The sequence below is a fragment of the Molothrus ater genome, chromosome 3, assembly GCF_012460135.2.
Source record: "Molothrus ater isolate BHLD 08-10-18 breed brown headed cowbird chromosome 3, BPBGC_Mater_1.1, whole genome shotgun sequence".
Classification (NCBI taxonomy): Eukaryota; Metazoa; Chordata; class Aves; order Passeriformes; family Icteridae; genus Molothrus; species Molothrus ater.
The window spans coordinates 72450274-72467579 of NC_050480.2; positions in this window are offsets into that span (position 1 = coordinate 72450274).

A 17306-nucleotide genomic window follows, 5' to 3' on the forward strand; every position below is an offset into this window, starting at 1 on the left:
TATTTTTTTAATGTATCACATTTTATAATGAAAAAAAATTGCAGTCTTAAGTAGTTTTCTGCTTTTTTAATGTGCTGTTTAGGTTTTGGTTTTTTGTTTTGTTGGGGTTTTTCTGCTTTGTTTTTATTTATTTTTTTCTTGCTTGTTTAAAATATAATCAGCCTTTCATGGTATTGCTCTCAAAAATCAACCTTTAACTTACACTTTTCAGCTATTTTCAGTCTCTCTCTTGTTCCAAAAATGTTAAATGATCTTTCACAGCTTTTGAAAGGTTTTGGCAAGTTAAATAGAGTTGAGTATGTCAGAGTCAGGAACACTCTGCTATAGGAAATCCACACCTCAAACAGAGCTACTTCAGACTCCAGACATCACTAATGCAGAGCCAGAAGTGTAACTCAGGAACCTCTGCTCCGGCAAAGCACTTCGGGCTTGAAGGCTCCTGACTGCAAAAGCTTGAGGGGAGTCCATAGACACAAGTTTGGTGAACTTGTCCCAAACATGTGAATTCTGAAGTCTATTATTCAACAAGACCTAAACTGAGTTTTCAGACCAGCAAATCACTTCTCTGAAAATGAAATTACTTAGAAATTAATTTCACTGGGAAAATGTCCAGGCAATTCTGATATGTTTACCCTGTTCTATTATGTGGTTTTTGCTAACTTGATAGGATTAAAGAACATAAACTTCTGTGACCATCAAAAATGGCTTTTGACCTTAGACTGACCTTGCCTCATTTGCCAGTACCAGACTTATCAGAATTCAAAGATGGAAGCGCAGATGGCTTTTCTGAACAGATCCTTCCTTCAAACTGAGCAATTCTGACTTCTTGTCCGGTATCTCAGAGTGCTTTACCTAGAGGGCAAAGAATTCTGGGCAGAAAAAGATGACCAAAATCTGAGGGTAAGAATAAAAGGAAGAAAGATAAGCATGGAAGAATAAGCAAGATTCTGAAATAATTGGATCTGTCCAGAACAGTAGCAGCATCTATACAGAAGGAAATTCAACCTCATTTGGGAATCTCTGATGGAAAATTTGTCTTCTTTTCCAAGTCTGATACTTTGATTAAATCCTCTGCCTTCTTATTTTGAACTCTTCAAGCCAAAAAAGAACAGAAAAACACCCACTATGATGGGGACTGACTATGCCCCACTGCTCTCCATGTATATTTTGTTAGTGAAGCTTACAGGAGATGTTTTGTTCTAACGATTACTTGCTCTGAAAATTCTCATTTCTATTGTTCCATGCAACTTTTGAGAAGCAATCTTAAGCCACAAGTCATCAGAATTTCCCTTCAGTAGCATGAGCAATAATCCTTGGTTGGCAGTGATCTCTTTAAAATGAGGGGACAGTCAAAGGCTTGGGTCTGCATTTGCATTTCTTTCTTTATTTTACTTCATTTATTAAAATTCTCACTGCAGTCAGGATTTTGAAATTGAGAATCCTGGCTACTGACAATACATGCAATTATTGCTGTGACTTTTTCATGGAAAATATGCAGGTGTATTGTTTTGTATTTATTCATCTGGAGAAAAACCTTTCCTCAGCATCATGACAATTATTTACGAGATGAAAATTACTAAGTAGTTCATCTCATTTTTCTGGCTGTCAGTTTTGTTCACTGTCTTTTTCTCCTTCCAGAAAGTGAAAGTGTCCAATATGGCTTCCATTTCTTTCCTTAAGAATAGGTACAGAAGAAATTACTAAAAGTCCTTTTTCCAAGTCTGAAAATGTCTGAAACTGTTGATAAAAATTTATCTCATGTGTTTCTTGTCACTACAAAATTTTCATATGAAAGATGCCCTAAAACAAACTTCATGTTGATACTGCTGTATGTAAATAGCTTGCAGCATTTTTAACTGATTTGTTAAGGTTTTAAACAGATATTTCTGAAATTAGATGTTTTGATTACAGAGACAATAGAGTACATCATAAAGAAAAGATTGAGCTTTCCAGATTTATTTATTGCAAAACACTGACAGGCAAAACTGTACATTTAAAATGAATTATAAAATATGGAAAAAAAATGAGTAATGAAATTGAACTCTCTCTTTTAAATGTTAGTAGAATATCTATGAAAAGAATCTTTAATTTTGAATAATATGTTCTAAGTAAAATTTGCCCACTGAATGCTTAACAATTTCTATACAAGTATAAAAGCTTTAGTCCTTACTATATTGTTACATTGCAAATATTCCAACTGGCAAAATTTCTTGCCAAAGTTCTCATTATTTACTTACTGATAATACAGGACCAAACATTTATAATAAAAGAAAAGCCTGATTTTTTGTTTTGTTTTGTTTGGGTTTTTTTTTGTTTGTTTGTTTGTTTGTTTTGGTTTTGTTTTGTTTCAAAAGCCATTCTTTGTAAAAGACATCAGGAATAAATAGGAAAAACTTAACTGATTCATGCTCCTCTGGGAAATTTGAGAATGACAAGTATGCATCAGTACATAAATACCTACATATTTGATGCTCACATGCATTTTCTGGTAGTCCTATCAAAACATAGCTCCTGATTGATGTAGGACTATAAATGTTTGTCTAGCCACAGAGAAGTAATCATCTTCTCTATAATTAATGACAACTATCTTAAAAATTCCCTCCTTGTTTAAGAAAATTATAACACATTTTGGGACAGAACCAGTTTCTTTTTTAATAGCATATCTATTATCTAGCATATCTGGTCTACTGGATAAAAATTATCAATGGGATTACACATTTCTGATGCCTTTAAAAATCAGTGGATATCTCTGGAAACCACTCAAGAGTTTGTTCGCAGAGGATTTATGTCTCATTGCCATGGTTGATGGGAAGACTTGGATGCCCACAGTATATATCACAGACATTGCTAAAAGGCAGCATGCAGCCACAGATATGGTATATTGTCCTCTATGGAAGTATATGAGTGAGACTTTTAAAGGTATGATGTAGAAATAGTTTCATGTTCTACAAACTTTTAAGGAGACTTCAAGCTCTTAATTGTATGTCCTATTTTTTGGTTTTGTTTTGTTTTGGTTTGGTTTTTTTTTTTTTTTGTTTTGTTTTATTTTTTGTTGTTGTCGTTTGGTTTCATTTTTTAAATTTTTTTTTTCTAAAATAATGTCTTGTAAAATATGACAATGGGGATTTTTTTTCAAGTTAGATAAATTAGGTGCTCCTAAGTACATGTGTAACTTCATTTCTGTAAGGGAAACTTCTGGAAATTTTCTTAGGCTTAAGTTGCCATAATAATCATCTAAAAACAAACAGAATAAGTATCAATACATTTTTGTCCTGACAGTGACCCATTTATCAAAAAGAGTTTTCCCAGGTACATAAGTCACTGTGAAATACCTTCTCATTTTATTTCCCCTATATAATAAATTTTCTTTTCATCATAAGTAGACTTAATAATAACAAACTTATGCATCTACTTAAATGCTTTACAAGACTGAGGACCTTTTCACACAACATTTAACCTGAAAGTAATTCAGGTAAATCTGAGATACTTAGAGAAAGAAAAGCTGTAATCAACAGGGTTCTTTGCTTTCACACTGCATAAATTTATGCTGAAACATAGGCACTGACATTTCATTCTTAGCTCTTGTCACACAATACTGCATAGCAGATCAAATGCAGCAATTAAAAATGTTTTGAAACTGCAACTCCTACTCCATAAATTACCGTAGTCTTTGTTAGAGAACAATTGAGTCAACTTCCTGTTTGCAGTTAAACTATTCACAGCTTCAGCCGATGTCCTGCAGTGTCTTTTCCAAAGGTCACACCACAGTTTTCGATTCACACATTTGATTAAAAATGTAAGAATCACAGTGTCCTGGGAAATGATCTGCAGTAAAAATAGATCAAACTACCTGCTGTTTCCAGAATAAACCAGGTTCCTGTATCTTTTCCCCTTTTAGTTAGCATTGCAAAAAGAGGAGGTTATATGCATGTCTTAAGAAATCATACTGCTAAACCAGGGAATTAAAAGCGAGATATTTTATTTATTATTTTTATTGTTTTTTAGAGCACAGCTTCTGTAACTGATAAAAATATGCTTGGTTTAAAATACCATTAAGGAAAAACAAAGGGCAGAAAACTGAGTACTTAGATTTTATGAGGACCAAGATCTCCTTTCATTCTCCTTCAACCGTTGCAACGCACTTTTGCACAATTGTCTTAAGACCATATTGTCATAACTTTCCTTACTATGAAGAATGTCCTCCCTGAAGTCCTATTTGCATTTAATGGAGTTATTATGAAAGAGACTATGAAGACGATGCTGTCTTTTCTTTCTCTCAAGTTCATGTCCCTCAGTATGTGTGGTAGGATAATTAAACATCTCTTTCTTTTATCAGTAGTCCTAATATTTGGTGTCCAACAACCAGAAATTTTGAAACAGCATTTGCAGCACTGAGTGCAAAATCCTGGCCCAAACTGACTCGACTACAGGAAGAAATGCCATGGTGAAATACATCTCTGTCAAATTACAAATGCCTTGAGAATTTCATTTTCAATGTGTATACTTCATTTTATGTCATTAGCTCAATCCATCAAATCTCATCTAATCTGAAGCAAGGTTATTATGTTGTCCAAAAGATATATTCAAGCAAACCAGATGACAAATTTTTAACTTGAGCCATTTGCTGTACTTTCAGGAACCTTCTTCAGTACTTTAGTACTTCAGTTCTTCGGTACTTTCAGTACTTTCTTCCTGCATTGTTCTGGTAGACATTAGTGCAGAATCTTCTAAGGAAGGCTTCTTCAGTTGGGAGAGTAAGCTTGTGGGGTGAGAGTGTGTTTTCACAGCCCAAAGGCTGACCTGGGGAATGCTTCCTTTCAGCCTCTGCTTCCCAGAAGATTTGGATACATGAACAACTGGAAAATCCTGACTAGACTTTACCCAGACCTTGTCGTTACACAAAGTAAAACATGGAATGTGGTGTTGAGACAATTTGTAACAGACTGGTGAGCATTTTGAGTGGGAATGGGCCAAGTTTTAAGAGCAGATCTAACAAATGTTCTTTCAAATTTAAATTGGATTAAAAACTGTTCCATTTTACTTATTCTACAGCAAAATGGCATTCTGATTTATTAGCAATGCAGGTCTTGACTAAATTTTAGCATGATTTTTATCTTAAGTGTGTTGTATGGGGAACTTTACATTTCTTTGATGATTTTTATTATAGCTTTAGCCATATTTAAACTGAATTTTCATGTACATAGAATATCACATTCTTTTAAACATGAAGATACCAGGACAGACTGAAATAGCTCTGTGTAAGCTCTTGCTGTGACTATAGGCTTGGAGCATTGGAAAAGAAAACAGATCCATGTACAGGTAAATAAATAGTGGCTTAGATCTAGCCAGCCCTGGTTTTGGAAACATATAACTGCCAATTTCTTATTCCAGTGATAATTTCCCCCTTCAGTTTCACATATCTGCTATGGGATCTGTCAGCACGGAGCTCCACAAAATCTCCTTCATCAGACCTCCTTTGATGTGGGTTGGAGCTGAGCACACATTTTCATAATGAATAGTGTCGAGCTGATGGACGAGACGTTAACACAATCATTTACATGGGTACTCGGGGAAGCAAATGTAGTGATTTACTCTAATGGTTCCATTACAGTGCTGAACATTGGCAAAGTATGCACTGTCCATTTCAGAATCTTTGCCTCAGAAGAAAAATAACTCTGACTGTTGATATTCTAGCCTAAATAACTGTTCTTATAAGTTATTCTTCTAAAAAGTACTTTTTTTCATTCCCATTAAATATATTTTCTTTGGTCAACACAAAGTCTCAAATTGCAATATTGGAAAAAAGAAGCCTTGCAAGCCTCTACTTTTATATTCTCGCAACTTAAAAATAGCCACAGCAATCTTTTTTGTCACTATATTTTCTGAAACTATGCTGTATAACAACACTACATTGTTTTGATAGCTCAAAATTGCAAGTATGCTTTCCGATCCAATTTCAGCTTGATATTTCTGCAATAGATCATATCACAAAAGCATTGTAGTCAGAGCAAAGACTTTGCATAATTCCTATATTTAGGGTTCTGTCAACAGATGTTGAAAATAAAAAGAAACTATTTTGAGAAAAGAAGTCATGGCAACATGGACATTTGTCTATCAAACCTGAAAATATGTCTGGCTACCTGGATTGCCAGCAATTGCATACATTACTGTCCTTGGACTGTAGCTGTAAATGCACCAGCATACAGCAAAGCTGCCCAGAGAAATCAGTCTGAAAGTAACCTACTTCTTTCTTTCAAATTACCATTAATATCATTTTGCTTTTTTAAGATTAATGCACCTTAGCAGACAAAGATACAGTGAAACCAATTGCCTTGTCTGTGTTCCAGCTTTCAGTCATGTTACTGTCTTTTTCTGCATTACTTATGTATGTATACATTTCTAAGCAAATTTAGAGCTCAGATGTTCAGTATGGAAGACAGGGCAGATACAGATGAAGCAGCAGTAGCAAAGTAGCTTTCCTAATATTTTCTTTCTAAAGATAAAGGGAAACCTCTGTGATTAAGAGAATGTCTCTGTCTCCCCAAGGAAAACTAAAGATAATGGGATTTATTTTTTCTTTTCTTGAGAAAGAACAGAAAAATACTAAATTTTATGAAAACCACCATGCCAGAACTTCATGCATTCAGTGGTTCTTTAATGAATAGTAGGTAGATTTTCTGATAGTTCTGGCTCCTGTTGTCCCACTACTGCCACTGTGCACTCCTAGGGCACAGAGACTTGTGGCAGAAGGGTCAGGGCTCTGCCTCTGAGAAAGTCTCTTTTCTCAAGTAAAGCTCCATATATGTCAACACCTTCATTCTGAAGAGCAGTCACAGAAACAGACATCTTCTGGTCCAGTTTCCTACCTTAATGCCACTGTAATTTTTAGCACTTTTTCATCTTTTTCAACTCTTCTTGCTCATCTTCTTAAAGTGCAAAAAACTATTTACATGAGCAGACCCCTGCCTGGAGTCTAGGTCAGCAGGTCCAGCAGTGAGGGACCTACACTGTCACAGAGCTCTGTCTGACCCCAAAGCTCACAGACCTGAAGCTGTAATTCATTGAGTTTTATGGGTTTTCAGTTCTACTGAAGCATTCCAAAACTTCCAGAATTCTTTTTGTGAAACCAGAACTTGAGGACAAAATACCTGGAGCAAGCTCCCGTGATGGGATTCAGTAGAGCAAGCATAGAGTAAGAATTTAGTTCAGAGTTAAGGACACCTAAATGAAGGTGCCTAGAAGGACACTTGAGGCCTCACCTCAACTTGTGCTTTATGGACAACTCCTCAATAGCTTTCAGCCTGCTAGAAACTGGAGGAAGAGGTCAATTGCATAAATTCAGACCTGTAGGACTACTGGAGATGTTCTGTGGTGTCCAAGACATCCTTATTCAGCTGATAGATACAAAACAGACCTGCAGAAGATTCTGTGCAGAATCAGCCTGCAAGATGGAAAGTCACAGCTGTGACTGCAGCAGGCACTGCCACATGAACAACTGACTTCACATCTACTTTAGAGGGGTGTGAACTTACCTCCACACTCGAGTAGCTGCACTGATTAGACTTCTGCTGACTATAATTGATGCCTTGGACTCTTGCACATGATGGACACCTGTGTTTCAGTGTTAACCTACTTGTCTGCGCAGATTCCTAAATTTGCATGTCTCAATTAGTGAGCTCATCCCATTGCTGTATCTAAACTGGCTACTTGAAGCTCTCTTAAAGATAAGTCAGGAGAGAGATGCACTTCTAAAATGAAATTTGTCCTGTCTTAGTGTGATAATTCAGCACTTAGATGGGCCTATCTATCTCCACTGACGTCTAAGGACCTTTGGATAAATCCAGGGGTAGGCAGTTACATGGGAGACATAAAGGGAGGGATTCCATTCTCAAAACACAGATTTGTCATTTTGTGCCCCATGGCTTTCCTCCTTTATCTCCAGGTGTTACAGTGGAAAAGCAAGAATCCTCCATGCCAAATCCTGAAGCTACTTGTGAAGGACAAAAGAGTTTGAAACTTTTAACCCAAAATGCCTTTTTTCTTCTTTCTTTTTTCCCCCTAAATAGGAGACTAACTTCCCATCACCTTATTTAGGGAGTTTTCTTTCAACACGTGAATAAATGCCTTTTTGTTACACTGGAGGCTGCCTCATACTTGGCTGAAAACCAGCTTTTTCCAATGAGATGCAAAAGCCTCCACCACTCTTTTTGTGGCTATTCAGCTTTTCCCAGTGAGGAACATGTTTTTCACTGAACTTAAATTCAGTAAATTGGTCTCTACATTAAAAATGTATATGATATGAATATTTAAGCAGTCTAGGTTTTCAGTAGAAATTATGTATGTTTCTGGTTTTTCACTGAGACCAGACAAAACAAAACACTCCAGAATGATGGCATTCCTAACCTCTTCAGAAACCAAAGCATATTCTGGATACAGAAGTAGTTTTGACATACTTGACTTTCATACACAGTAGAAGGGGTCACTTTTTGGCTTGACCTGAAGGACTGCACAGGGCCAAGTTCTGTGTCTTCCCTTGCCTTAGAATTTTCTTATGCAGTCATGATCCCAGATTTACCTCCAGATTCAAAACCAAGGTTAGAACATGGGCTTGCAAGACCTCTGCACTCAAAAAAAAAGTAGAGATCTAGACTTAGTCTCTTATTCATTATGTCATTATTAAAACTAAAATAAGAATGCTTCCTTGTCTGCCTGCCTTCATTTCAATTTATCACTCACTAACCCTCTTACTTGCATTTCTGGAATTCTATCATCCCCCTGAGGTCTTGGTTGCCTTTGAACCATACCACTGGTTATGAATTTGTTAACCTTAAGAAGTATTGGGGAGATAATACATAGAAAATGCAGAGAGCAATAAGTGGGAGAACAAGTGCCTAAAGCTTGTGGGGACAGCTGTGCTGATCAGTAAATCACCAGAACTCACCTGGGAGGTTCAATGACTCATAAATTTCATTTCCTTCCCTATTCAGACTGTCAGCACCACAACCATTTCAACATATTCCCTGCACACATAGATTTTCCTCCCTTGAATCCTTTCAGTGAATCAGATTATTTCAATGCTCTTGCTGCTGTCTCTGCAAGCACTGGTCTTCTGTTTGCCTTCAGAATCTCGTTGGGCTTATCCTTTATGCATCTTGTCATTTCTCCCTGTCAACGTGAGCACCACTGCAGCTGCAGAAGGACAGCAGAGAGTGAAAGCTCCAAGGCTAAGTGACTAAGTGAGAATGAGCACAAAAGGACACTTAACTCAACTTGACATTGTAGGTGACATTTCTAATTTCCAAAAGCCTTTCAGCCCTTGCAAAATGCAGAATGACAAAGTTTCTCCGAAAGACTGGCAGACCCATCTGCGTTGCTATAAATGCTAACAAATTACATCTGTGATGAAGGTCAGACAAAGTCTGGGTAATATTTGTCAAAGAGGAAAGAACTAAAATAAAATGGAAAGTTTTTCTACTACTGAGAACAAATCTTGGGGGGTTGTTATCTCACTGGACCCTTCATGCCAATTGTCTCACTGATTCCAAAAATCTTGTATTTAATGCAGAATGAGTCTTATCTACTGAGGTTAAGACTGTCTCCTGGAATATATAAGCTGGAGGTCTATATCAGCTCATGTTGAGGTGAGCCTTAAATATGTTTTCTTTTGTCTGAAGCAAGTTACTCTCATCTGTATACAAAATACAGACACTGTGCTGTTTAGATTTGGTATGATCTTTCTTGGAAAATTCAGTGGAGCCTTCCCATCCTCAGTTCCTGACTACCAATAGTTTTTAAATAAGAAAAATATCTAGGTCTTATTTGGTTCATTTCTGAGAATATACCAGTGACTGTGCTTGGACTCCTGGGAGAAATTAATGTTCTAAAATGGAGGTGTTGCTAGGTTTTCAGCTTTTGAGGATAGGAAGACCTAGATTACAGCTTATCTGGACATCTAAATCCATTCTGGTTGCCACAATAGATAGTTTCCCAGAAAGTAATGGAAAGATTTAGAGAATGTGAAATATGTGGAGGGAAGTTATATGAAGAATATTGCACTTTCTGAAGTTGTATGAAATCTAATTAAAAATCAAAAGCTATATTGTCCTATTTTTAAATTATATTTCTTTCTACCAATATCTTCTCTATCTTGCCTAAATTCACATCTTTTTATTTTTAAGCATTTTAGGGGAAATACAATACAAATGTCTATACGAACATGAATTTTCACATCCTTTCAACATGAAAGGCTTATCTATAAAATGTGATCACTTTCACTCAGTGAGGCAGATAGACTCGATGTTTCTTCCACCCTCTTGGGATATGACGTCTAATTTTACTTGAAGTATGTGTACTTACTCCACTCAGATAAGCTTATATTGATGTCTGTAATAAAATACTGAAAAACTTGAATTGCTATCAGCTTTGCATTTCATTAGGAATGCTTTGTATGCCTCAGATAAGTATTTGCCAGTTTGGATTTTACCCAGACTGTTAGAGTCAATACCTCTGATATCTCAAAAATATAAATGACTGTTGCTCTTTATCAATAACAGGCCTCCAGGCACAGCATTTACATTTTATATAAGAGCTTTATGCTTCCAACAATATCATGCATTACAGAACACTGTTATGTCACTGATTTAGTGCCTGCTTTCACCTGACTGCAGCACTGGTGAGCTGCTCTGCAGACCTGCTGTCTGCAGGTGTGATTCAGAGCTCCTTGTAAATACTAAGATTCTCATTGGCTTCACCATTTATAATAACATTTATAATTTTTATAACTCATAAAGGCACCAGCCAAGACTGTCACTAGTTGTGCATCTCATCAGGAATTCTTTGTGCACTCCTAGTGGCTGTTCTCTGTTGCTCTGGAGCCTGACAATGCTACTAGCAAGAGGCATCTTTTTACTAAACAATTTATGATTCCAGTTGGATGAGACAGACAATCAGAGGCCTGAATTCTTCCCAGAAATGCCAGTTCTGGATAGAAAACTACAACAGTCTGCATTTGAAGCCAGTTCCTCAGTGTCTGACATACAGGGCACTCTCATGACTCTCACTCTCCCATTGCTCTTCACGGTTATAACAATGTCCTCCCTCCTCTATGTCTCCTGAGTCAGGTACTGCATAAATATGTGCAATATTGAAAGTTTTGGAACTTTTTTTTTGTGGGGCCAGGCTCTAATGTGGAAAAGAATTAAATCTGTTTCACTTAATAAGCATGATAAGATTGTAAAATATATGTCTCTTACATGCCAGTAACATCAATTTTGTTTGTGAAGTGCTTTGGTAATACTACCAGAAAGATGGATGCACTTGTTTCTGAATGTAAAATTAAAAACATTATAGCAGTGATTCAGTAAATGGACATGTCTAAAAGTCATGCCTAAGTACAGATGTGTACAGATGTTGCAGATTATTTCACACACCTCAGCTCTGGACACATACAGGAGTTACAAGGTAAAACAGCTAGTCTGAATTAGCACAAACTTGATAATTAAAAAAAATGGGGAAAAAATCATTATATCAACTAATTTTATAACTTCTCCAACTTCAACTATGAATTTTAGGTGATCTAGAATTTCTTTTCCACAGTGTCATTAATTTTTAAAGTGCTACTTTAACTTAAACCTAAAATGTTTCCAGAACCTGTTTAGAATAAGAATAAGAAAAAGAAATCAGACATAAAAATTCTCTTAATAATGACAGTTTTTCAACTAATGCTGTCTTAAAATTTAACAGCTCTGCATGAGAAACAAAGAATCTTTTACATCCATAGCATTCAAATGAATGTTATTGCAGTCAGCAATATCAGAATTCCTAACAACAGAATAACAATTGCTGAGTGCACATGAAATTTCAGCTGATAGATACAGATTGAAAAACAGTAAAAGCTCCAGGCAAAGCTAAACCCATCATTATTTATTTGAAAGATGTGTAATCAGTTTTATCGGGCTGATTAGAGTGATAGATAATCTAAGACTTGGCAAGGCACCCCCAGATTTTTGAAGATTTACATGTGGATTTAACTCTTTGCAGCTGATAGGAGTCACACAGACTAAATTACATGCATTTGTCTGAAAATGTAAGGAAACAGTCATTGAAGGGGAAGTGGCTCAGACTCCCGAACAAAATGATGTGTTGTCTGCATGCAATTATATTGAATTGCAGGCTCTGCACTAATTTCTAATGGGGGGACTTTATCACTGCAGAGAAGACCTGTCAAAGCAAAGATGAGGACTGACAGACTGTTTGACAGGCAGGAAAGAAGTGACCAACCAAAGCCTGTTCCACAAATTGAGGACAACATGGAAGAACAGCGCAGGGATACTTGTGGGGAAATATGGGCATCAAGAAAGATGCAACTGCACAGGAATCAGTTTAGTGCTGTGGGGAAGGTGGGAGAAAACCACCTACAGACACCTCTTCATACACAGAAGAGTGTGTCCCACTCAGAGTGAGAATGCAAGGACCACAATTTATATAATCCAACAAAAAGATATGAGAGCTACAGACAGACCTGAGAAGTCTGATGTAATGGAGGGGAACTTCATGTGCACTCCCTGCCTACTTGCTGGGGAACCTGAGCAGGAAAAACAGAAAGCCTCAAAGCTGAGCAAGCACTGCTCAGCAATAGCCAAAAAAACATTGGTGAGTTATCATCACTGTTTTAGTCACAAAGCACAGCACTCTGTGTGCTTCTAGGAAGGAAATTAACTCCATCCCAGGTAGACCCAGTCAGGTACATTGCTACAGACAGTCCCTCTAGCTGCTGACTACGAGATACACTGCTCCTCTTGAACAAGAAATTGCAATTCCAGGCTGGTCTGACAGGACTGGCCTTTTTCTGCCATCACCTGCTGCCCCCCACTGCACCCAGTTTGCACTCACACTGCAATTTTGGCTCGAGAGAAGTCAGTGGAAAGATTTTGCTACTCAAAACTTACCCCAATGTGAGCTTTTGTGCAGTACTGGTCAAGACAAGGAACCAGGGAAAAAAAACAGGAATGAGGAGGGAAAGAAAAGAAAAAGTCCAGCTTTAACAGTCATTTGAAATGAGACAAAGAAAGCAAAATGACGTTCTGAGTCAGAAGCAAAAAATGGAGTAAAATGAGCCTTCCATTTAATTCGGGCAATGTTAAGTTTCACGTTAGGAGAAGAAAGTTAAAAGGAGATGTGAAAGTCATACACTTAGAAGCATACGTAAAAGACATAGTGATTTGAACAGAGAGCAGGACCAGAAGCTGGAAAATAAATTTGTGAGTCAGTATCAAAAATATGGCAACAGAATGGTGTGACCTGGTGAGATAACAAAAACGCAGAAGTGTAAAGACAGTTATATATTCCTTTCCCTTTTTACAAATGGGATTTCTAACTTGATATACTGACTGCGAGAGTGCCATCTGCTGATCCACAGGTAGGTTGCAAAAATGACCTTCCCAGGCATGCTGCACTTAGAGCTAGAAAAGAGATATTTCAGTTGCTCAACTCTCTGCTGCTTTCATGAGACCAATGCACTATTATAGGTATTGTACTGAGAAAATAAAAATCATTAGAACTCACAGGGGAAAAGGCTGGAACAAACATACTCAACATTTGAATAAAATACAAGCAAATCTTTAGCAAACTTTGCACAGAAGGTATACATGCAAAATCCTATTTGTGTTATGAGCATGGAAAGGTGTTTTACATAAAAAGGAGAGTTTGGAGGAGTATTTACATAGGTTTTTAACACTCTAGTTAAATCCTCTCTCTAGAGTATATAAAATGTTAGGTATTAAGCAGTAAAGGCAGATTCAGTAAGGCTCATACTTTGTCTTTAGAGGTCTTTATAAATTTACTTTATTGTTGTTCATTTTGCCTCCTAACCTTTATAACTAAAATTCCCTGGCACTTCCCCCTCTTACTGCCTGAGAAAAAAATCTCACTGCCAAAGAAAGTAAAGTTGCTGTTTTCATCTTATCCAAAAATTGAGATGAAAATCTGAATTTGAATTGGTGTTGATGATTTCTTCATTATCATGAGGTGAGGTCCCTGTGTCAATCAATCTGGTGTTTATGTGACCTAGAGACTTCTTTTGTGTAAGAAAGGAAATGCTTCATGCAGAAAACTGAAACAGAATTAACATATCGAGCATGTCCAGAAATGGTGTTAGAGGAAAATTTTCATAGGAGCTGTATAAGAGAATAGCTTGTTCCACTCCACTGTCTTGATAGTGACTCCATGTTTTCACCAAGCTTAGGTTAAGGTTGGACCAAACTCATAAAATACCACCCTAAACAAAATGCATTCCATTTTAAGCTCTCCCCTGATGCAGCTGTGAGCATGGACAAGCTGTCCAGAAAGGGAGAGAGAGGTTCATACAAACCCTTCTGACCAGAGGGTTTGGCTGCTCATTGATAAATAGAGTGAGCATGATGGTGCTTGTAAGGGAACAGAGATATGGCCAAATATCATAAAGAAAGTCCTTACCAGAGCCTGGCAACAGAGTCCACCTAAGCCTCCAGGTCTGAGCATGGCCTTAAATGTCAGACCAACTGTCCTTGCAAAGAGACCTTTGGTATCCCAAAGCAGAACCTGACCTGGGTTAGGAACTGCAAGCACTTGAAAAAAATTTTCATAAACAACACTAATTGTCTACTTAATGAGTCATATTTATATTCATTTAGATGTAAGCGAAGATTAAGTCTCTCCAGGGGGCAGGGAATAGCTGAAATAAACACAAAGTATTGTCTTCAGATACACTAACCACTGGCAGTTCCTCATTAAAATCAGCTCTATTGCAGAAGACTGGGAAGTAGTAAATGATGTACCTAGATCGAAAGAAGAATAGATTCTAGCAATTGCAGTTGGAATAGATTTTCCTGAGTACCTGGTAAAATAGCTGAAATACTAATTAAAGCTAGATAGAGTAACCAAACTGCACACATGAACAGCAGTTAGCAGGGATTAATACAGTTTGGAGAAAAGTAAGTCTTGCCCTATATATACTAGAATACTTTTATTGCATTATCAAAAGAGTCAGTGAAGAAGAGCCAGTTAAAATAGTTTACTGCAACCTCCTAGAAGCCTTTGATACAGTCTCTTACAATAGGCTGTTAAAAAGACAAAAATTAACTCTACTGGGACTGGGATTTTGCTCTCAGCAGCTGGAATGTGCTGTATTTTTAGAAAATGGCAAGACTGCAGAAAACCCAGTCAATGGATCAATCTGGCATACAGAAAAAAGCTATCAATGAGAGACTCTGAGCTTCCAAGTTGGGTTCAATGCTGTTGAGTGATCTATGTGAAAAACCACTGAAACTCCTATCAGTAACAGACGCATTTAGGCATCTAGAGAAGACTTTGGGGAAAATGTGAGGGTATCTAGTAATGATATAAAAATAGACATATGCACTAGGCTTTTAAGTTTAATAATCAAAGCAACCAGCAAAATTAACTACTTGACAACAAGGATAACTTCACTTCCCAAAATAAATGGGACATCAGGCAAAAATCAGATTCTTTTTCTGTTGTTCTTCATTGCTGATCTGTTCCATGGGAAAAAAAAAAAACCCTGGTTTCTACTTATTTACGTTTCAGTATCTAATTTTCAAGAACAAAAAGAGACTCTAGGATCAAAGTTTTGCATTTCGGTTACTATACTGCATTTGGCACACTCCTTCGGATATTTGGGCATAGGAGTTCAGTACATGCAAATCTTTGAGTGCAGTGATACATGGTTAGAAGAACAAAAATGTTCTTTACCTTTTTCAGTTGAATTTACGGCAAAGCATGGCTGGAAGACAAGCTACATTAAGTACAAGTGAAGCGATATCAATACTTTATCCATAGAACAACATGTATGCCATCAAAGAAAATCTTTTTTTAACACCTCAGAAACACTGTTAGGGATTCTCATTTTTGCCTCTGAGATCTCGATTGTCTGCTTCACAACTTAGTGCTCACACATTTGAGTCACTGGAATGGACTGGTATAAAGCTATATAATTTCAGAGAGAAAATCCATAGTATAAGCAAGTGATTTCAGTGTTGATAGAAGTTTTCTGAGAAACTTTGCCAGGTAAAATCCTCTGTCATTCAAGTTAAGCTTTAATTCTGCAGTAAAGAACTGGATAAATCTGAAAATAAATATTATCTCTGTTTAAGAATGGGTAATCTAATTTCAAAGACCCAATTACTATGACAGAAAAGAAGGCCAAAAAAAAGGACAGTTTATCAGGTAGCTTTACACACAAGTTGGTTTTTGCCCTGTTTTTGTATGCCTTCTGACACAGCTGCAAGCCAGTTAGGACCAAAATCTTGTTGCTAATACATCTAAAAAGGCCTAAAGGTGAGACAGGAGCCATAATTCAGAAATGCCAACATAGATATTATAAATATACACTCACACTTTTTATAGATATACACACTGTTCTTCTATTATTGATGAGCATAAATGCACGTGTTGCACATGTACATGTAGGGCAGCTTCTTGCAGTTCCAGATGCAGTTCACCATGCTGACAATGCAACCATATGGCCATGTCTGTATAAAGTGCTCAAATGGATGGCCTTTTTATTCCTGAAATTATGTGCACATCTTTCTAGAAATCCAGCGCTTAATCTTCTTCTCTATCATGAGAAACCAGTTTTAAAGAAGAATGAGAACTGCTTCAAAATGAATGAAAGGGCATTTCTATGCTGATAGTGGTACTGAATGATGTCCATGGCTAGCACTGTATATTTTTCTTTTCTTGCTGCTCAAATCCTCAAAATGATAAGCCAAAAGCTCCCCTGAGAGCCATTCACAAGGATTTTATTCTTTTATTGTTATTGCACTGTCCCTCAATCCCAGCAGTCCGAAACTACCATCACCCCAAAGGCAATTAGATCTCATTGTGCATGGTCTCCATCAAGAGCGAGGTTCACATATTGTTCACACAGTAAGTGTTTAAAGATGAGTGCTAAAAATGTCTATTTGTATAAACATATATTTTCATTGCATAAAAGGTTATGTACCAAGGTTCAAACCACGCCCTACCACCCCTCATGGGGTCCTTCACTCACAATAGACAAATGACTTCTTAGTAGTTGAATATTAGCTTCCCACTTTGCATTCATATTCAGTGACAGCTTTTATTTCCTGGCTGTAAATTTTTTTTTTCTTTTTTTGTCTTGTCAAAGGGACATCAGCAGTTCTAAAGCCAAAGTGAAGCCATCAATAACCCTTTGGAGAAGAGTTAGAAATTGAGTGACGTATCAAGTGAAGGCTCAGGAAATTATTTGTGGGCACTGGAAATATATTTAAACTGGTAGGCCAGGTGCA